The sequence below is a fragment of the Megascapheus bottae genome, chromosome 8 (assembly GCF_031878675.1).
Source record: "Megascapheus bottae isolate mThoBot1 chromosome 8, mThoBot2.hap1, whole genome shotgun sequence".
NCBI classification, from domain to species: domain Eukaryota; kingdom Metazoa; phylum Chordata; class Mammalia; order Rodentia; family Geomyidae; genus Megascapheus; species Megascapheus bottae.
Genome location: NC_143516.1, coordinates 64,451,895 through 64,475,610, shown reverse-complemented (window position 1 = coordinate 64,475,610; position 23,716 = coordinate 64,451,895).

Genomic DNA, 23,716 nt, shown 5'->3' with positions numbered 1-23,716 from the left:
CGTGTGTAAAGCAGCTAGAGCAAGTTTATTTGAAACCAAAAATAGTATACAGCTAGGCATCTATAGTCCTGGCTACTCAAGGGGCTGAGATCTGGAGATGGCAGTTTGATGCCAGCCGGGCCAGGAAAAGTACATGAGCCTCTTATTTCTAATTAATCACAGAAAAAAGCTGGAAATAGAGCTGGGGCTCAAGGGGTAGAGTGCTAGCCTTCAGCACAAAGATTCAAGGACAGAGCCCAGGCTCAGAGTCAAGCCCCAGGAGTTGCAAAAAATAAAAATAATTTTTTAAAAAAAGAGTAGAGTTGGCCGGGAGTTTGGCCTAGTGGTTAAAGTGCTTGCCTAGCATGCATGAAGGCCCGGGTTCGATTCCTTGGTACCACATACGTACAAAAAAGCCGGAAGTGGTGCTGAGGCTCAAGTGGTAGAGCTCTAGCCTTGAGAAAGTCCAAGGACAGTGCTCAGGCCCTGAGCTCAAGCCCAGGACTGGCAAAAAAAAAAAAAAAGAGTAGAGTATAGACACTCTCCATAGATGGGGGCCTCCCTCTCCTCCCACGCTCCCTCCCCTGGACTTCATGCTGATTCCTTGATGACAATGCTATTCACCACCCCAGCTCTTCTCGTTGGTTGAACGGGAACCCAGGGCATTAATGGGAAGAAGACACTTCATGATGGACCATATGTTATCTCTCATGTGTTATGGCCACCATTTTTTAGCCCTATCTACCTAAATAAGGAGACCTAACTCTCTCAGCTCTTTGACCTCCTACAAAATTAGTTACCCTCTGACCATACTTCCTCAAAGAGAACCTGGCCCAAAACTTGCAAGCCACAACCTTTCACTGTGTGGTTATGTCAAGGGCCGGACAAGCATACTTTATAACTGCTAACAGCAAGCCAGGCCTCTGTGACCTTCCAACAGGAACCCTTTCTGCTTTCCAAGACTTTAGTCAGTAATCCATGAACCGATTCTTTATCCCAAATGTATTTTACACAGCTCCCCTGCCCACCAGCTCTTCAGGTTCAATTTCTCTTCTGTTTACCTTTCCTTTTTGCTCTGCTGCTTAAATTCACAGGTGTATAATCAGTCAGTTCTTTGTTAGCCCACAAACGTGTTAGGCCTCACGCACTGTAGCTAAAATCTGGGTTTAGGTTACACTCATTGAGCCAACCCTTTCCACCAGATTGCTCTCATGTCCAGTGTTCATAAGAACTGGACACGTCCAATTAAAGGGTCCGTAGGCAGAGGGAAATCACCAAGGTTCACCGTGAGGACACAGCAAAGTAAGGATGACTTCCATCCCACTAGGAAAAAAGCCACAAGGTGCCCAAGATGGGTTGAATTGCTCCCAGGCTGAATGAGCTCCACGTTCCTGTAGGCAGCTGTCATTGCCAGCCCACTGTCACCCACGGCCATCCCTTCCCAGCGCTGGGTTCCGACTCTGGCACTCTGTCCAGCCTCAGAATCCCTGGGAGTTTTAAGAGGTGCACAGTGCTGTCTTTCGGAGTAGACCCGCATTCCTCCTTTCTTAATGGAAGTGAACACAGCGGGGCTAAAGGAGAGGAGAAATCAAATGAACTGTGCTGGAAACTGTCATTAAGCAATTGGAGATAATTTTCAGGTTAGGTTGATTGATGACTATTCTAAATCCAAAGCACTAGTTAAGAGTTAATAGAGGTAATAAAATGAGTTTGCTAGGCCAGTATGAATTTTAGCCACAAGGCTGTAACATTTTTTTTTACCAGGCAGTGGAAAAGTAGCCTGAAAACATGGCATAATGTCAAAGGCTACTATTATTAAGCATGGCTTTTTTTTTTAAAGCATGTTTTTCACATTAGGGTTCTAGGATCTATTTTCTCCTTGCCATTTTGACTTCTCCAGAATTGGGAGGGAAAACAGTCTGTTTCATTGCTTTGTCGGTTTAAAAAGTTTTAATCATTTATAACGTCAGTGTTAATCAAAAGCCATGGATTTACCGGTGCAAATTCAAATCTCATATCCCTGAGCAATGATCACATGACCTCTTTGAACTTTGATTTCCTCATAGTATGAAGAAAATAGTTGGTTTCATCAGAAGCAGATATCCACCCTAAACTTTCTTTCCTACAGAATTCTGGGTTAGCAAAGGTCCTGGCCAAAGCAAATACTTTAGTCCCCCTGTTCCTCTGCAGGTAGCGGTTGCTAAGTGGCAAGCTGAGCTACTGATCTGTCTGTGGAGGTCAGAAGGAAAAGGTGTAAAGATCTACAATCAATCAGCCTTTGCCTCTGTCCATTCCTCCCCTTCCTCCAAAGGGAAGTTGCCAACAGTGTCTATAAGTAGGAGATCCATGTTGTCCACAGAGATGAAGGCCACAAGACATTGACAAAAGGAGCAAGGAACACAGTCTGAATCTGCCCCGGCCTGGAATCACCAAACTTCAAACTTCGAATCTGTGTGTGTGTGTGTGTGTGTGTGTGTGTGTGTGTGTGTGTATACTGGACCTGAGGCTTGAACTCAGGGCCTTGGCTTTGTCTCTTAGCTTTCCCACTCAAGGTTGGTACTGCACCACTTGAGCCCCATCTCCCCTTCCAACTTTTTTTTCTTTTGTCATTTGTGGGGATTGAACTCTGGGCCTAGGCACTGTCCCTGAGCTCTTCAGTTCAAGGGGGAGGGTACAGCACCACTTCCCATTTTCTGGTGGTTAATGGAGTTAAGAGTCTCATGGACTTTCCTGCCTAGGATGGCTTAGAACCATGATCCTTAGACCTCAGCCTCCTGAGTAGCTAAGATTACAGGTGTGAGAAAACAGTGCCATACCTGCACTCCTGATTGTATGAACTCTGTGCTGTTGTGGGGCTTTGTGCAGGGCAATTAAATAGACCTTGCTACGTTGCTTCATGATGGAGGAAGAAGGGATGCTCAGATAAACTCTGGGAGGCTTCAGTGTGTAAAACCTGATACTTTTACATCTTTTCTTTTTTATTGTAAGGATGATACAGATGGGTGACAGTTACATAAGTAAGGTAGTGAGAAGATATTTTGTCAAATGTTGTTACCTCCTCCCTTGTTTTCTTCCACTTTCTCTCCTCCCCAGCTCTGTCCCCCCAGGTTATGAAGTTCCTTTCCAATGTAGTATCTTGTGAGCATTGCTGTTGGATTAATTCACCCTTAGTCTCAGCATTTTGTTATTGCCTTTCCCTTCCCCAAATCAGATAAATATGTATACAAGACACGGTAAAATAAAAAATCAAAAAACAGTGACAACAGGAGATAAACCAAAAGGGGAAAAATAAAAGAAAAAAGGAACTTCACACAGTCCATTCAAAAACAAAAACAAAAAAATAACCCTTTTGTTTCCATATCTTGGAGTTCATTTTGATTAGCATCATTTTATATGGTCATATGTACATAACTCTTGAGCTATTGTGATCCTCTGATAGGATTATCCTACCACATACTAATTATTACAAATGAGGAAAACTGTGGAGCCTATATTTCCTTGGATATGGCTTACTTCATTTAATATGACCTTTTCCAAGTCCTTCCATTTCCTTATGAATGACACAACGCCATTCTTTCTGATGGCAGCATAGATTTCCATTGTGTATCTATCCCACATTTTCTTTGTCCATTCATCTACTGAGGAGCATCTAGGTTGGTTCCATATTTTAGTATATAATGCTGCAATGAGCATAGTTGTGCTGGTAGCTTTACTGTGGCCTTGTTTGTGATCCTTTGGGCAAATGTCTAGGAGTGGAATTGCTGGGTCATATGGCAACTCTATGTTTAGTCTTTTGAGGAATCGCCATACAGCTTTTCAGAGTAGTTGAACCAGTTTACACTCTCACCAACAGTATAGTAGTATTCCCTTCTGGCTACATCCCTGCCAGTATCTATTATTATTTGTTTTCTTGATAATGGCCATTCTAACTGAAGTGAGGTGGAATCTCAGAGTTGGTTTAATTTTCATTTCTTTTTTATAGCCAAAGATGTGGAGCATTTCTTCATATTTGCTATCTTTATTTCCTCTCCAGAGAAGTCTCTTTTTAATTCTTTAGCCCACTTATTAATGAGGTGGTTGTTTCTTTAAAGATTTGTTATTGAGGGGTTTAATTTTTTGAGCTCTAGGCATATTTTTGGTATGAGATCTTTGCCTGTTGTATAGCAGTTGAAGATCTTCTCCCAATCAATGGGTTTTCTATTTATCTTACTAGCTATGCCCTTTACCATGCAGAATCTCTGTATTTTAATGCCATTCCATTTATCCAGCTTTTCTTTGATTTATTGTGTTTTGGGATCTTTATTTAAGAAGTTTAAACCTGTGCCAGGGAGCCCCAAAGTAACCCCCTACCCTTCCTGTAATAGTCTCAGGGTATCTTCTCTTACCTTGAGGTCTTTGATCTATCTGGAGATGATTCTAGTGTGGGGTGATATATAAGAATCTAACTTCAGTTTTCTACATGGGTATAGCCCATTCTGCAGCACCATTTGTTGAAGAGGTTGTCTTTCTTTCATCTGATAATTTTGGCTCCCTTATCAAAGATTAGGTGGTCATAGGTCTGCATGTTGATTTCTGGGTCTTCAATTCTATCCCATTGGTCTTCAGACCTGTTCATATGCCAGTAGCAAGCTGATTTACTATTATGGCTTTATAATGGAGTTTAAAGTTTGGCACGGATATTTTGCTAGCACTGTTTTTCCTACTAAGGATTGTTTGAACTATTCAGAGTCTTCTATTATTCCATATGAAGTTTTGGATGGCTTCTTCTGTTTCATTAATGAATGATGTTGGAATATTAATGAGTATTGCATTGAATTTGTATATAGGCTTTGGCAATATTGCCATTTTCATGATGTTAATCTTTCCATTGGATATTTTTCCACTTCCTTAAATCTGCTTTAATTTCCTTTTTCAGGTTTTTAAAGTTTTCATCATAGAGGTCCTTCACCTCCTCGGTTAAGTGCATTCCTAGGTATTTTTTAGGGGGGGGCTATTATAGAAGGAGTTGCTTTTCTGATTTCAGCCTTGTTCTTCTCATTGTTGGCATACAGAAAAGCTCCTGATTTTTGTGGGTTCATTTTATACCCCGTTTCTTTCCCAAAGTTTTGGATCAGCTCAAGTAACTTGGGAGAGGACTTCCATGGCATTCTTTAAATACAGGATCATGTCACTTGCAAAGAGGGAAAGTTTTACTTCTTCCTTCCCTATTTGGATCTTCTTTTATGTCTTGCCTTATTGCTCTAGTTAGGAACTCAAATACTATATTGAAGAGTGGAAAGAGTGGACATTGTCTTGCTCCTGATTTTAGAGGGAATAGTTTTCACTTTTCATTTTTCATCTTTTGTATATAACTAATAGAGTCTATTTCTCTTTCAGTTACAAGAGAGCTCAAGAAATGTTTTACTTTTCCTGAATACCTGAGGGCCTAATAACAAATACTTGATGTCTTTCTTAAAATGACTTAAAATAGGCTGGGATTAAAAATGGCCCAAATTAAAATTATCTATTATGTCGCTATACAACACGGTGACCTGCAGTATGCCCCTTTACTGTGTTTTTAAGTGGTGACAATGTTGGATAGTTGTTCAACTATGCTGGATTGCCCCTGGCAGCTAGGGCTTGGGGTTAGCAACACACATTAGCATGAAATTTAGGAAGTGAAGTTTCAGGGAGGCCACACTTTTGCTACATCAGTTGTGTATGCTATTTCTTATTTTTCTTTTTTAATGAATTACTTTTATTGTTATTCTTTTTGTTGTCATTCTATTTATTTATTGTTATTCTGTTGTTTTTCTACAGCAATATTAGGCAGATTCCCCCTGGCACTTGCCCTGTGGGGTTTTTTTTTGTTTTGTTTTGTGTCAGTCCAGGGCTTTGAACTCAGGGCCTTGATGTCATCCCTGAGTTTCTTTCTTTCTTTCTTTCTTTTTTTTTGCTCAAACTTGGCCCTTTGCCACTTGAGCCACGGCTCCACTTCTAGCTTCTTTTTTAGTGCTTAACTGGAGTTAAGACCTTTATGGACTTTCCTGCCCCAAGCTGGCTTTGAACTGCAATCCTTGAATCTCAGTCTCCTGAGTAGCTAGGATTACAAGGCATGAGCCATGGGTGGATTTGGAGAGGCACTTCACTTCTCCCTGCCTCCACTCTTTAGGCAGACTGGAGGTGAGATGGTGACTTCCTGTGAGAAAGTGTTTGTATTGCACACATTATGGATTTTTGACTGAAAAATAGGTTCCTATGGGGTGGGAGGAGCTGGTACTGGCATTTTCACTCGAGAACTTGCAGTTGTTCAGCTTGTTCACTCAGTCAGTGCCGAATCACTTGAACCACACTCCCAGCTCTAGTTTTTACTGTTTTTAAAATAAAGTCTGGTGTCCTTATCTGCTCAAGCTTGCATCTAACTATAACCCTCCATTTCAACCTTCTAAAGTAGCTAGTATTACAGAAGTGAGCTACGACTGGCCAGCTTAAGTGGTAATATAAATGATTTGGTTCTGGGATGACTTTGGGAGATTTGCCTAGTCCAATTCTTTAGTTTCATTGCCTTTCAACCTCGAGTTTGTTTCTTCAGTTCTCTCAACTATCCCATCAGCCACTGAGTCCTTGGGTGCCTTCCTCCTTATCCTGAGTGGAGTGGCTGGAATCCTCAATAGTGGAATGGCTTCTGCTCGAGCGCTTACCAAGTACTACAGCTGACAGGAAGCCTGCTTTTCCTCTGAAGCTATGATCATGAAAGCTGATGTTGACGTGCACATTATCAGTATACCTGGAGTAAACAGAGCCCTTGAGGACTTCTGCAGTGGGCATGCACTATGAGTCACAAAACCTTCACTGAAACAGCTGAGATTTGGGGGTATTTCAACTCACAGTGTCACCTGGCTTAACCTGAAATGACAGAACTTAGAATCTTAAGAGTGGGGCATGGCTTTAATAAGAGAAAACCACCAAATACATGGCTTTGGTTTAATATTTGGTCAGAGGGCCAGGAAACTATTACTAAAGACAGGCTTAGAAATTTATATTTTCTAGTAATGAAATCCATAGTGCAACTCTGTCTGCAGTAAACTGGAAGATAAGTAGCATATCTGACATTAGAGGAGAGGTTGAAGAAAGATTATTATTATTACCATGTGTCAGTTGTTACTAGCTGTATTTGACAGGACATTTAGCGAGATATACTCAGAGAAGCATTGGTCATAACTAAGGAGAAATGAAAAAGTCAAAGAATCTACAAATTCACGAATTTATAAGGTTGGAAAAAGCAACAGTTTTTCAAATGCAGTGCGTGTTGAGCAACACAGCCTAGCTACTGCTGGCTGTCAGTAGCTCATGGCTGTAATCCTAGATCATTAGTAGGCTGAGATCTGAGGATCCCAGTTTGAAGTCAGCCTGGTTAGAAATGTTGGTGAGACTCTTGGAGCTATGGCTCAAGTGGTGGAGTGCTAGCCTTGAGCAAAGCAAAAGGTAGCTAAGAGATAGCACCTGAGTTCACGCCCAGTAGAGGCACATACATGCATGTGCACACACACACACACACACACACACACACACACACACACACACACACACACACACCAGAACAAACAATAAATGTAAAACACAAAGGAACAACAAAAACAAAATAACCCCAGTTTTGTAGCAAGGATCAGATGAATGGTCATGAATTAGGTGTGTTGCCTCTCCTTCACTTTCAACCGGACACATCAATAAAAAGAACCTAAAATGGTATAGCTTTCTCTCACTGATGGGCTCAGAGACCCTATCATTGGGGTAGAGGTGGGGAGAGAAACTAACAGAGAAGACTTAGGGCAAGAAAACAAAACAAACAAAAAAAGGACAAAGAAATATGCTAGCTAGTGGTAGGTAAGAAGTTAAGCAGTTTATAGTTTGTATGACAGTTTCACTGTTAGAATAGACTGCAATCTAGACTGAATGTGCCCTTAGGTATTCTGACTTGAAATGACCTGTGGCGTCATAAAGACTTTCACGCAACGCAGGCATGGTTGGTCATTGCTTGCCTCAGACAAGGCCTAAGGAAGACATTCCTCAAGGGAAATGAGTGGCTGAAGGGCCCCCTCCCAGAAGCCCCTTATGGAGTCTATCCAAGTAAACATTCCTCAGCAGACCAACCTATGGTCCTGTATTGTTCTCCAGGGCCAGGATCATTCTGGTTCACCACTATCATCTTAATTTCTTCACCAATTTCTCCTCACTCTTAACAGTTATGAACTGCTTTTTCTGATTTCTCAATGTCAAGAATAATGTTGAGAAATACTGTGAGAAAGCATGAGAAACACACTTACCCATCCAAGCTCAAAGAATGGATTCGAGTAGTGAAAAAGAGACATGATTATCTTCCTTGAAAGACTGGGTGGGCAGAGACATGCCTACAGCACCCACAGCAAGCATTTTACTCCCCTGGTGAGTTGTCCCTTCCCCTGTCTTCTCATTAGTGGAGTGCTATGGGATGTACAATCTTTCCGATGCCACTTAAGTGTTGATGCTTCCTATTGGGTAGTTGTAATATGCACTTCTTGGGATTGGTTGAATTTTAGAAGATGTCTTTGGTTGTCTCAGCTTCTAGGGGTGTGTGCTTTGGGGCATACACAGGTTTTATCTACTTTCTAATTTCATCTGGCCTACACTTTTCCCCTGCTAGCTGGCCTGCTAACATCCTGTTTGCTTAGTGACTATCTACAGGTACACTTTACCATTAGCATTATGAACGCAGGGTCAGTTCCTGAACTTAATTTTGAAAATTGACTATTAGTAATTATTTATTAAATTAAATTACATTTTAGTTGGTTAATTAGGGCATTCAATTAATTAAAGTACCTTCATTAATGATAACTCTAGATGAAGGAAGTTCACTGTAACATTTAGAAAAGAACAATAATCTAGCTCCCTCAAAATCTTGGTTTGAATACAAGTCTACTGAAACAACTCGTATGGTACAGAATATCTGTTTTAAAGTTTAACAGAAAAATAACAAAAAGAGACATCTCATAAAAGCCTTAAAAAGCTTCACTCTCATTTTTCGTTGTAATTTTGAGATTGGTAGACCTTTTCATTTTGTAATTTATAGGTACATCCCCAGTGAAATAAACCTTCAAACAGAAGTGTTAAATAGTGAGAAAGTGAGATGTTTCGTTTTGTGGGTTTCTTTTTCTTTTTTGAGGAAGCAGACAGATACCAGGGAAGGCTCTGGCAGAGATGGGATGATTCCTGCAGAATACCTTTCCTGCCTCCACAAATATGTGTGTGGTTGCAGCTCAGGCTCTCCTGAGACCCTGTTCTATTCCAAAGACTAATCTAAAAAAAAGAAATGTGTCCATTTAACTACAAATGGAAATCTCAGAGTATGTGAAACATAGCAACCAGGAGAGAGTCGCAGGGAAATTGCCTAGCAACAATCAGCAATTTAAAAACAAAGCAACTCAGTCACCAAAACATAACCCAGGCAGCCATGGAACCACAGAAAGAAGGATGCAGTCAGTTCCTGCAGCGTGGGGCTGCTCTATGGGGGCTCTAAGGACTATCACCGGACTTATTCTTGACCATTCAAATTCAGGATGTCTATTACATCACTGTATAGTGAGGAGCTAGGAGATCCAAGTTAAATAGAAAATAGTCCCTTTCTTCAATGAAATACCATGTTTAAGCTCTAGCAGTCCATTGTTCTAAATGCTAGGATAAACTGCAAAGCACTGTGTTAATGCCAGGGAGTTGGGAAGTTGGTCTGTTTATTATTTTGTGTCTTGTCTAGTAGGCAGGTGCTCTAACCCTTAAGTCATGCCTCCAACCCCTTTCTGTGTTGGTATTGTTGAAGGTAGGTGCTCAGCAATGTAAGCTTCGATCTCTCTATTTGTCCTGTGTTCTGGGGAGAGGATGAAGTGTGAGTGACTGTGCTCATTATTAGGCATCCTCCTCAGCTGGGATCACGGCCTATTCCACAATGCTCAGTTACTGGTTCAGAGAGACTCATAAACTTGTATGCCTAGACTGGCTTTGAACTTGAATGGCCAACCTCTGCTTCCCAAGTAGCTAGATTTTACAGGATTAAGCAACTACACCTTAATTGTCAATGTCTTTGAAGCATTCAAATGGAATCATTCGTTTGGCAGATGAATTTATAGGCGAGAAACTAAAGTAGTCTGGTGGCATAGGTATAAAAATTTCTGTAGGCTATAGGTTTCAAGAAAATCAAAGGGTTCGAAAAAATCTATGAGAGCCAGGCAGGAAAGTCCATGAGATTCTTATCTCCAATAAACTACTCAAAAAAAGCTGGAAGTGGTGTTGAGGCTCAAGTGGTAGATCACTTTCCTTGAACAACAAAAAAAAAGCTCAAGGACAATTCCCAGGCCTAGAGTTCAAGCCCAAGACCCATCCCTTTATATCTATCTATCTATCTATCTATCTATCTATCTATCTATCTATCTTTCTATCTACCTACCTATCTGTCTTTCGATATATGCACACATAAATGCACATGCACACATGCACTCATGCACACACACACTCACATTGTGGGATGAATTGATTTTTAAAATAGTTAACAGGAAGCTGGAAGGAGATAGAGGGTGAACCAGGAAAGAAAAAGAACAGAAATGGAAAGAAGAGAGCAATCAGAAGTGAGCCAGTGCTGCTTACGACAGGGGTATGTAAACTGAAACTGGAAAGGTCAGTGGTGACATTTGTCGGATCAGGGCCTTAGCAGCAGTGTTGGAAGGAAGTCATGAAAACAGGAAGAAGACAGGGAAAATGGAGACATGAATTATAAAGAAAATCTAGTGAGCTTTGCATTTGAATAGGACAATCATACGGCAGCCTCCAAGCAAATTTTCTAATAATTTAGACTGCATTTGACTCTGAACCTTTTCCTTCATTCAAAAGGTTTTGCTGTTAAACCTTGTGAAGCTGGGAGAATGTACAGCAAACTGACACTGAGTAATTACATTCTTTAGATACATGATTGGATTTGATGCCTATACCACCTTTTAAGAATTTATTTCATTTCTTAGATTTCAGTCCATAAGCATCATTTTATATGATCATATTCACATAGCTGTTGAGCCCTTGTGGTCCTCTCCTAAGAATATTCTCCTTTGGTCACACTGTGCAAATGTTTTTTGAGAGTCCTGTTTAATTTAATTTAATTTGTTGTGAACTATTGGGTTTGCTCATAGATTCATAGGCACATTCTAATTACTACCAAAGAGGGAAATCATCTAGCCCATGTTTCTTTGGATCTGGATTACTTCCATGAATATACAGATCCCCATATTCATACTAGGAGTTTTTGTAAAAGTCAAATCTTCTAAAATCAGATTTTTGTCATGGAAATGGTCTTCAGAATAACTGAGGCAAGGTAGATTAGGTTGACTATTCAAGTCTCTAAAAGTTTTAAGATCCAGGGGTTTGACCTCTGGACCAAACTATTCTTATCAGTACTGAGGTTTCAACCAATAGTTCTTTCAGGCCTGCTCTGAACCTATGTCTAGGATAATCCCTGAAATTTCTGTGAATTATGATGGCCAAATATTTCACCCCCTACCCCAAATTTACTGCTATTATGCTTGCAAGAAAAACTCTTCTTAAGAATAGGTATTTCGAAGGCTAGATATGTCTTACATACTCCCTCTTGTTGACTGGGGGAATCTTATCATTCCACCTTAGCTGGAAAAGGAGATGCAGAGAAACAGGCTACCAAGCTCAAGCTCCTATTGGCTGACTAGGATTCAAAGTGTTTGCCTTCCAAACCCTTTCTCTTTTTTGCATGGGATTACATTACAGAGAAACTAAAATCCAAACACACAGACTTATCAGGAGATAGATAGATAGATAGATAGATAGATAGATAGATAGATAGATAGATAGATAGATAGATAGAGATTGTGTGTGTGTGTGTGTGTGTGTGTGTGTGTGTGTGTGTGTGTATTTATTTCAGCTCTAACATCCAAACATCCATGTGTGAGGGGAACCGTGGATGTTAGTTCTTCTGTGCCTAAGTCATTTCATTTAACATGATGATTTTCCACATTCACCTGTTTCCCTGTAAATGGCCTCATTTCACTCTTCTGGCTAAGTAATAATCCATTGTATAAATACCATCACAAAAACCCCTTTGAACAACTAACATGCATTCTAACTAATTAAAAGAATATAAGGAAATTGAAAAACAAGAACTCATCTTGGTTTAGTGTTGAAGGGAATGGTAACAGCGAGGTGTTGCTACTCCGCTTTCATTTCTGTAGCCTTTAGGTCTTTAGGTCTTATCTGACTGTATATTAGTCACTTTCTGTTATTATAATGAAATACCCACGGCAAGCTAACATTGTAAAGAGGCTTGTGTAGCTCACTGTTGGCACTAGTTTACGCAGGTCTGGGAAGGACTTCATGAGTCTTGGATCTGGTGCAGACCTGGATTTAGCAAAATAAGCTTAAGTCCTCTAACCCTGTGCTCAGTTTGGTGTCTATTTTCCTCAACACCATAATGTGTTTCCACTACCTATCCCTATTGAGTGCTTGGGAAATGTTCTGGAATCTTGTTTTTAATTAGACATACCATGGCAGCATGTAAACAACCTGTGAAAAAGAAATGTTTTATTTGTATTTGCATTTTTATATTTTGTTTCTGGGGGATGAACCCAGGTCCCAGTACATGACAGGAATAGAACTTATCACTTAGATCTACCTCCAGAAAGATGTTGGACTCTGTGTGTGCCTGTGTGTATGTGTATGGGTGTGGTGCTTGTCTTAGGGCTTGAACTCAGAGCCTGGGCACTGTCCCTGAGCATTTTACTCAATACTAGTGGTATACCATTTGAGCTATAGCCCCACTTCCAGCATTTTAGTGGTTAATTAGAGAAAACAGTCCCAAAGACTTTCCTGCTCTGAATGGCTTTGAACCACAATCCTCAATAATCAGTCTCCTGAGTAGCTAGGATTACAAGCACAAGTGACATTTTAGCACCAGCTAAGATGATAGAATTTTTTAGAAGTTTGTTTGGAAGGTTCTAGGTCAGGAGTGATCAAGGTATGGTTGGCTGGCCAAAGGCAGCCATTGCTTATTTGTGTAAAGAAAGCCTGAGTGTGGTCAAGTTGATGAGTAGAGGACATATTATCTATAAGGGAAACCAAGAAGAATTGTCACAAGTCAGTGGAAGAACTCATTTCCCATATCTCATCCTTTGCTAGAATGTCTGTGATGTATGTTCTGCTTGCTTGTTATCTCAGTTCTTTGGCTGCTAGAATATCACGGTGTGTGTACTCATATAACCCTTACAATGCAACTAGGGGCATGGGTTCTATTTCTCTGCCCAGTAAAGAATTTAAAAGGCAAGAACGTGCTTAAAGCAGACAGAACAAGTTTATTTGAAAGCAGCAAGCTAAGATAGACTTTCCATAGAGAGGGGCCCCAGAGCTGGTTATACAATGAAGTCCGCTCAGAGAGCTGCCATTATACTGTGGGGCTCCCTCCATACCTTCCAGAGCTTTGCTCTGATTGGTTGATGGCTGTCCATATATCTCCCTGCCTCTTTTCATTGGTTGAGAGACAACCCAGACCACTGTGGGAGGAAGTGTTTAAGGGAAACCCACAGTAGTAAAGGAAGAAGAAGCATCCTAATGATTCCCATGTTATCTGCCCTTTCTGTCCCTTTTATCCTAGCTAACCAAGGATGTCTACCTCTCCCTTGTTTATTTTATTTACTAATGGCCTCAAACCACAAAATAATGATGCTAGCAAATTGGATCTGCCACTGAGAAACTATAAAGTATGTCTTTGAAGTGAAAAGGTGAAAAGTACAATATTTTGACAGTGACACTGCATTCATATGGCATTTATTACAGTAAAGTGTAGTAATTATTCAATTTTATTATTAGTTATTATTGCTTATCTTGTATGTTGCCTGATTTAGACATTGAACTTCATTACTTTGCCACAGATACGTGCATTTTTATTAAGCCCATGGGGATGAATTCTAGCCATAGTTTCAAGTATATGGAGCAGGAAGGAACAGTGCCTAATAATTTTTTAACTCAAAGAAGGGCTTATAAGAGTTACTTAAGTTGTAGAGCTTCTCTTTTCCAAGTTTTGCATAGGCCTTGTGCACTGCGGCCCTTAGAAATCTTCCCATCCCACATGGGTTGAGAACCAACAGTCTAGAATCTCTCTGCTCTGTGAAGATGATAACTTAAAGGCCTTGAGGTGTTTTTAGAAGTGTTTCCAATTGATGGGCACAGGCTAGATCTTTGCTTGATCCTGGGAAACGAGGCAAATGAAGAGCCCCCCCCCAATAAACTATTGTCAATAGGGGAAACAAATTCAAGAATTTATGATGCTGATATCGAGTTCTCAAGAAAACTGGTAAGTTCTGGCAAATCTGGGCCCACTTTTCCTGCAATAATTTGAATCTGAGGTGCTGATGCCCACTTTAGAACAATCCTTGCACTTCCAGCTTTCCTTTCACATCCATTTCCAGGCACGCATCTGAAATTGGCTTCTTCTGTTATTTAGACCAATAGACCAGGTGCTAAGAAAGGGTATTCAAAAGTATTCAAGCCTAAACATCAGGTTATTTGAAGAGTGCTTCTACCTCACTGGGACACTGGAGAGAAACTTCAAAAGGTCTTCTCGTCTTCTGGAGAGGGGAGGAGAGGAAAAGGAACTAAGCTTCTTTGGTGACAAAGAAGAACCAGAACCACCAGCTAGAAAGGTAGATAAGAATGCCATATGGGTTCTTACTGGTTTTCTAATAAGCCTAACTGTGCAAAGAAAACTGAATGTCTTTAGAGATACTGAATTTGTTGTCATGGCAATGTGATAGGTTAAATTTCTAATTCCTATGTGTCTAAAGCCAGCATAGAACAGGCTCGGGGTGGGCGTGCCAGCCAGGTGTAGAATGGGTGGGTGAGAAACTCGATGCAATTTACCCAGGGTCCTTGATATCTAGTCAAAGAAAGTTATTGAAAATTGCTTTTTTTTCTTTTGATTTTTCTTTCCTTTTCTTTCTTACTTTTGGCCTAGACAAAGACAGATAAAAAAATGGAGCTATTGGTGCCAAGCTTTTCTCCAACTTTTGGTTAATGGATGGCAACACAAATGAGTATAAGTAAATACATTTTCCGGCAGGTGCTAGTGGCTCATGCCTGTAATCCTAGCTATTTAGTAGCTGAAACCTCAAAGATCAAAGCAAGTCCAGTCAGAAAGGCCACAAGACTCCATCTTCAATTAACCAGTAAAATGCTGAACTGGAGGCATGGCTCAAGCTGTAGAATGCTGGTCAGGAGCAAGAAAGCCAAGCAAACTAAGGTCTTGGGTTTAAACCCTGGTAGTGGCAAAACTCCCAAATACAAATAGATTAAACATGGGTTCCCTCTAGGGTGAGAACAACACAACGGTGTTAGCCTTTGGATTTGGGTACTTATTCAGATTGCCTGTGAGAAACTTCTGTTGCTAAGGCAGCCTTTGAGCCTGTGAGTCAGAAAGTTGTAATGACGGTGCAATGCTTCTCTCCTGGAGTCTGGGATCTCTTCCTCCCATGGTTACTATTTCTGTCTCTCTGCTATCCAACCTTTTCTCATTAGCAACTGGAGGCCTTAGAGAGTTTTCTGTTTTAAGTTCATGTCTAAGTAGCTATGCATGAGTTATAATCTTGAGTGTGGTGATGTTTCTACAGAATGGTCAAACTTCTGAAACCATACACTTAAATAAGCAGGGTATTATGTGACCCATATGCCTTCAGGAGGTTGGTTGGTTTTTAGAAAAAGATGGATGTTTACCTTCTTTGGAGTTCCATGCTGAGATTTCACACTTGCCTGCTGGATTTTTGGAAAGTTCCAGCTGAGTGTCATGATCATAGAGCTCTCCCCCCCCTGCAGGGAAGTCAACAGTGCTGAAGCAACCTGCCTGTCCCACAGGCAGCCCCTGTGTAGACCTGAGTCCACTCGCAGTCTGGAGAATGTCAGAACACAAACACCAGGCTGTGAAACATCCACAGCAGCAGCCATCTATCACTCACCATCGCAGTCCTGGAAGCACTTTTGTTTGTTGAAAGGAATTGAATGGGACCATATATTATTGTTGTTGTTGTTGTTACTGCCAGTCCTGGGGCTGGAACTCAGGGCTTGGGCACTGTCCTCCAACTTCTTTTGCTCAAGGCCAGCACACTACCACTTGAGCCACAGCATCACTTCTGTCCTTTTCTCAGTATGTGATACTGAGGAATCAAATGCAGGGCTTCATGCATGCTAGGCAAGCACTCTTCCACTAGGCCACATTCCCGCCTCTTCCCCCCCCCCCCCACTATTTGCTTGTGAATAGATTTTCTTGGGTCCTTTTGCACCACAGCTCCTCTCATGTTCCGCTTTTTGGTTGTTCTTAGAGATAAGTCATGTCGTTTTCTGCCTGGGCTGGCTTTGAATCGTGATCCTAAGATCTCAGCCTCCTGAGTAGCTAGGGTTAGAAGCAGAATTTTTTTTTACCAGTCCTCAGGCTTGAACTCGGGGCCTGTCCTTGGGCACTTTTTGCTCAAGGCTAGCACTCTGCCACTTGAGCCACAGCATGACTTCCGGGGAACTGAACTCAGGGCTTTGTGCATGCTAGGAGAGCATGCTACCACTAGGCCATGCTCCTGGCCCAGCTCAGAATTTTTTAATCAAGTGGTTTCATTGTTTCTTGAGAAATTAAGGAAAGTCTCAGATATTAAATTGTGAAATAGATCTTTTTAGATCAAAATGAAGATTAACAAGAGAAACATCTAGTGAGTCCTTTTCCAGCAAATGAGTTATCAAGATAGCCGTTTTATTTAACATTTATTAATATGGCTGGAATGTCACTCAGTGGCAAAACACTTGCCTAGCAAGTACAATATCCTGGGTTTGATGCCCAATAAAGAAAAGCCAAAAAAAGTTTGAATAAAGCTCAAACAAAAAACAATATACATATATATGTATATAATCAAAATGTTCCTTCTCTCTTTTTTGTTTTTCACATTTATATTTTTATTGTAATTAATAGAAGGGTTACATTATATTTGCCAGATAGAAGGTACATTACTTCACATACATTGATACCCTTTCTCATGTCTTGGTCCCCATTTCCCTCCCCCCCACTCCCACCCCTCATATTGTTTTCCTCCCTTCCCTATCCATTTTCATATAACCAAATACAAATATATCCAATATATCAGATAACAAAGTGAGATACTGTAACAATATGAGATAACCAAGGGACAGCAAAAGAGAGGAGAGATAACATAGTACATTAAGGACAACAATCACTCATTATATGGCTTTTGTTTCTATATCCTAGAGGTCCTTTCATTTAGCATCATACTATATAGCCTTATGTATCTAGGTTTTGCTCTATTGCAGATCTCTGCTGGTAGAGCCCAAGTTTCTACTGATTATGACAAATGAGGCAAACCATTGAGCCTATGTTCCTTTGAGTCTGGCTTACTTCACTTAAAATGATTTTTTCTAAGTCTTTCCATTTCCTAACAAATGGGGCTATGTCATGCTTTCTGACAGCAGCATAGAATTCCATTGTGTACAAATACCACATCTTGTTGATCTACTCATCAAGGGAGGAATCAAAGAAAGCCGAATCTTCTAAGTTCTATTCTATTCTATTCTTTGGTGCTGATGCCATCTAGTTATCACAGATCCTTTCTCACATTCAAATAAAGAATTATGAGGCAAGAGAATGGGAACAGAGGCAAAGTTTATGTGAAAGAGAAGATAGGACAGCAGAGGTGTGGAGATCGCCATGTGTGGTGTGAGACCTCATCAGTCTGCTTCCCTGGCAAGAAGGAGGAGGAAGACAGTGGATGGTATCACTGTACAATAACAGTGCAGAGATCTCAGTGTAAGAATGGGGAGAAGAGTCTAGTAATCTGTAGCTCAATGTAGGCTTATGGAGTCCCTCTTTGAGAGTACTTTGGGATGAGTCTCTGCTGTCTGGTATGTGGTTGTCCCTGAACTCCCTCACCCCAGGGGAGTGCCTGTCCTCTGTGTTGTTTCTTGATAATAACTTCAACTTCAAAGTAAGAGTGTTCCATAATATTATGCAGAACTAGTAATGATAGTACTTTTGCTTTTGAGTTGAAGATTCTCTGTCCCAAAGCTGGTCAATTACCTACTGAAAAGTCCTGATAATTTACAAATTCCTGTTAAACGAGACTGGCTTATTTCAGCAAGGAAAGGCAAGGAAAGGCGACTGCTTAGATAATTGGTCCATTGAGTATGCTTAGCATTTCACATTGTAAACTCTTGTTTATGAGCCTGAAGTCAGCATGGCTGTTCCTAGCTGACTCTTTCCAGCTTCCATTCATTCTTTCAGTCTTGCTTCCTGGCTCTGATCAGGCTTGTTGACTCAAGTGTATACTAGCAACTCTCTTCAAAACAAGAAACAAAACCGTAGAGTAAATTTATCTTCTTAGTGGTTCTCAGCCCAGGAGAGACTGAGAAGGCAACGGGCCCCACCCCACACCAATGAAAGCAGAATCTCTGGGGACAATGCCAGCTGCCATTTTCTTCCTGTTTGTTTACCTGTTTAATGTTCCCAAGAGAACTCTAAAGTGAAGAGAGTTGAGGCTTTTTGTATGGGAAGTAAGCACTTTTCTAACATGTCTGAAGAAATCTAATTGACTGCCTTTGGTTTACCTTCTACAATTGGCATTTTCCTGAAAGGCCAAATTCTTTATTTGGTTCTGTACAAATTATGGGAAGATAGATTCTGCAATTAAGAATAAAAGAAGATGTAGTTTCTGTAGGAAATATACATTGTACCATATGGTAAATAACACATTACAATGGGAAATTATGAAATAAAAATTTGGCCTTAGTGAGGATGATATGTCTAATTTTAAAATTATATTATTAAAAGTAATTACTCACTTTTGATAATAGTCCTAGCTAATTGCAATGTTGGAACGATTGCTTCTGTGATGTAAATAAACCTTCACGATAGTGATCTAAAATGTCTCCTGAACATTGAGTGATGTTTTACACATGAGATCCTGTTATAAGTATTCGATTGATGGGACCAGCAGGCCCGATGCACTCTCTCGGCCACCCAGAGCTTCTAGGGTCTGTCAGAATTTCTGAGTCTCAGCTGATCAGGCTGGGGTCCAAGCTTTGTACCAATGACTGTGTGAGTGCTCTGAACTCGTGTGCATGCTACATGATGTCTTCATTTCTTCATCTGTGGGAAAGAATAATCAAGCCGTCTTGCAGGGTTGAATCTACAAGGTAGCCTACAGTTAGTCCCCAAGGCAATGATAGAAATTAGTTTAAAGATTATCTTCTTCGCATCTTTCTTTTTAGTACTATTAATTGTACAAAGTAAGGAGTTCTACTATTTCCTTGCCGTTACCCCTTTGAACCTCCTCCTCCTCAGAGCCCCCTTTTACTCTTGTGTCCTTACTTCTCCCACCTATGTTCCTGAGAGGAAACATGTAATCATTAATTCTTTGTCACATTGGCTTGTCACTTCATGCAGTGATCTCCAGTACCACCCATTAGCCTACAAAGGAAATAATTTCATTTTTCCTTATGGATGACTAAACTCCATGGTGTATAAATATCACATTTTCTTCATCCATTCATCTATTATTTGTAATCCTGGATTAAGCCCAGGTCCACGCCTAGTGCCCAATGATGTGATTTTATCCGTGTGTGTGTGTGTGTGTGTGTGTGTGTGTGTGTGTGTGTGTGTGTGTGTGTGTCGGTCATGGAGCTTGACCTAGGTGCTGTCCCTGAGCTCTTCAGCTCAAGGCTACTACCCTACCTCTTGAGCCACAGCACCACTTTTGGTTATCTGGTGATTAGTTGGAGATTAAGAGTCTCCCAGACTTTAGCACCCAGGCTGGCTTTGATCTCAGCCTACTGAATAGCGAGGATTACAGGTGTGAACCACCATGACAAGCCAATGATGTGATTTTTAATACAGTTCCAGTTACTTCTTGCTGGGTGCCACTGGCTCACTGGCTAGCTACTCAGGGGTTGAAATCTGAGGATCTCTGTTCAAAGTCAGCACAAGCAGAAAAGTCTGTGAGAAAATCTCCAAGAAACCAGTAAAAAGCTGGAAGTGGAGTGTGGATCAAATGATAGAACATTAGCTTTGAGCTAATGGACAATGTTAAGGGACAATGCCCAGGCCTAAGTTCAAGCTCCAACGCTGGTGTGCGCGCATGCGCGCGCACACACACACACACACACACACACACACACACACACACACACACACACACACACTGCAACTTTTACATAATCAGAGGAAAATCTTCCCATTCATACTGTCTTGTTTACAACTCCACTCACTGGAGTCTGGCAGGTGCTGTGTTCGTTCAGATGCCGCCATCATCAGGATTCTCATCTCCCCAGCGCTCAGGTGTATTGAGGCTCAAGAATGACTTCATCCTCAGGACTGGCTCTGCGCTTTGGAGGGACAGGACAGTTAGAAGACACAGCTGTGATCCTGCTTCATATGAAGTCTCTACCCCAGTACTGATGGTTAGTTTCCAGCAAGGGACTTGAGAATCCTCATTGGGAAGTTTTAGGCACACATTCCTCTACTCAATTATCCAGGGAAACTGATCTAAGACAGAAAGATGCCTGTGTTTTATTTGCTAATATTCTACTCAACATGTTTATGTCTGCATTTTTAAGGGGGAGGGATCTTGCATATTTTAAAAATATCATGTCAAGCTTTAGAATTAAAATGAACCTGGCTTCATAGAGTGAATGGAAAGGATTCTCTCTCTCTCTCTCTCTCTCTCTCTCTCTCTCTCTCTCTCTCTCTCTCTCTCTCGCTCTCTCTCTCTCTCGCTCTCTCGCTCTCTCGCTCTCTCGCTCTCTCTCTCTCTCATTCTCCCATAGCCTGGGACCATCTGCTCTTCAAAGATGGAACCCATCTGGTCATTGTGCTTTGTTAGGCAATCATTCATTTCTGGTGTGTTTTCAAATTAGTGCAAGCAGTAATCATTTTGAAGTTTTGGGATCACGTGGGTCTCTGTAGTTTTGTCCCTTTTCAATTCAGAATCTCCTGTGGTTTAGAAAGTGCTCTGTTGTGCATGAGTCTATGCTCTGTCCTGACTTAAAGTCAGAGTTTATGTGCTTTACTGGTCTTAGAAAATAAAAACACTTTGGTATTTATTTATCCATTTGCTTCCTTTTTTATATTCTAGTTTTTATGTTCTACTTTGCTACTTTCAGCTTTTATTACAATTAATCCTTCTTAGTTTCCTCTGTTGTCCTTTAAGTGACAATTTCTGGTGATAATTATTAAATTTCTTTGTTTTTCTTTAATAGCAAAGACAAAGGAAATGGAGGTATAGTAGAGTGCCAGCCTTGAATGAAAAAAAGCCAAGAAGAATGCAAAGCCTTCAGTTTAAGTCTCAGTACTAGTGTGCATGAACATCTACACACACACACACACATACACACATACCACTTTGAATTAGCACTTACTGTTCCATTTTATTGCTTTCTTAAAAGTTGATGCTTTCATTTTTAGTTTCTTGTTGATTCAAACATAAACTTTCCAACTACTGAGGCTTTAATAATTTGTATTTCTAGAATATGGTTAAGAAAAAATAATATAAAAAATTCTTTATTTTCTTCTTTTCAATTTCAGGGTTTTTTTTTTTTTTGGCAAGTCTTGGGTTTGAGCTCAGGGCCTGAGCACTGTCCTTGGACTTTCTCAAGGCTAGAACTCTACCACTTGAGCCTCAGCACCACTTCCGGTTTTTTCTATATATGTGGTACCAAGGAATCAAACCCAGGTCTTCGTGCATGCTAGGCAAGCACTTTAACCACTAGGCCAAATTCCCAGCCCTCAATTTCAGTTTTATACAGCTATTTTTACAGCCAAACATATGGCTGATTTTGTATGTGTCTTGTGAATTGATAACAGTAAATGCATAGACTCTCATCTCTGAGGAGAGATGGAGGGTTCTGCAATATCTGTTGAATGATAGTCACTGATTAGTCTACTCCATGCATTAAACTACTTCTTCTCGTGTCTGTTAAGGGTTTATGGAGTAGGTCAGGTCTTCCCTAGAGCTCCCATGGGGATTTGAACTTGCACTTCCACGGGACTGACTCCACTGGTCCAGCATATTTATTTCAGCCTGAGTCTCATATACATGCACTACTCACACAAATGTGTGGCCTTCTGTAGATACTTAGCCCAATCCCCCTTTTGTCTGATGAGAATATAAAGGCATTCCACGCACAGGATAGGGGTCTGTTGTTGTTCTTATTTCCTGTGATGAGTCTGTAGACAGACAGCTTTGGATGAAACAGAACCATCCCACCTGCCTGAGTCTCATTTCAATCTACCTGGATTTGTAATACCATTTGCATTACAGCATTGGTTGCCATATTTTGTGTGGCTCACCCTTTTCTTGTTTTTTTTTTCTTAATCTGTATTTGTTTTGGATTTTTAAAACAGGGTCTGGCTATGTAGTTTAGACTGGCATTCAACTTCTTATCTTCCTAACTCAGCCTCCTAAGTGCTCGTATCATAGGCATGTGCCACTATGTCCTCCTTTTTTGTACATTTTAATTGGTTGTGCCAGGATATTTTCATACTTGTATGCTATATACTTTGATTGTATTCACTGCCATCTACAACCCCTCCCAGTGCGTTCTCTTTCTATTCCCAGAAGGTCCCCCTTTACATTTTATATTCATTTTTAAATAAATTTTTCATCTAAAAGAAAACATGAGTTATTTGCCATTCTAAATATCACTTATTTTGCTTAAGATAATCATCTCCAGTTCTATCCATTTCCCTGCAAATGACATGATTTTGTTCTTTCTGGTTCAGTAATACTCTGACATATATATATATATATGTATATATATACCCCATTTTCTTTATTTATTCATGTATTGAAAACCATCTAGGCTGACACCCCAAATCAACTGTTGTGAATAATGCTGCAGTGGATAAGCTGCCTTTGATTCATTCCATCCACTCCTGGTATGTAGCATGAGTGGGCTATCAGGATCATAGGCCAGTTCTATTTTTTCTGGATAGTAAGGAGATCCAAGCTTTTTTTTTTCATTTTTCTTTCTACTTCAGAGCAGTCCCAGCCTTCACTGAGCTTCAGAGAAAGGCCTTACCTCACTTTCTCCCCTGAGTTCCCATAGCCCAAGGCCAGGTTAACACTCTGTCCTCCCTGATTTAAACTCCTGATGGGTTCAAGGTAGACTTATGACCCACATAAGAAAGGCAGCAGTCACTTTCTAGAATCTTCTCTTAGCATAAAGGACATTAACATTAGCAAGCTAAAAAAGCGGAGCGGCGTAGGGAGGGAGGTTGAACTCAGGGCCTGGGTGCTATCCCTGTGTTCTTTTGCTCAAGGCTAATGCTCTACTACTTTGAGCTACAATGTCACTTCCAATTTTCTGGTGGTTAATTGGAGATAAGAATCTCACATACTTTCCTGCCTGGGCTGGGTTTGAATGGGATCCATAGATCTCCTGAGTAGCTAGGATTATAGGCATGAACTACCAATGTCTGGCAATGTATTATTTTTCTAATCCTCCCCTTCTTTTTTTTTTCCTGATAGCAAAGTGATTATCCTACTTTTATAGGAAGCCCCTCTGCAGTGTATACCAATTATGCTTCTTTTTGTTGAACCATCACTAGCTTCCATGCAAACCAGCCAGCTGACTACTGCCCACAGAAATAGCATACTTCTGCTATTCTGAAAGGAAATCT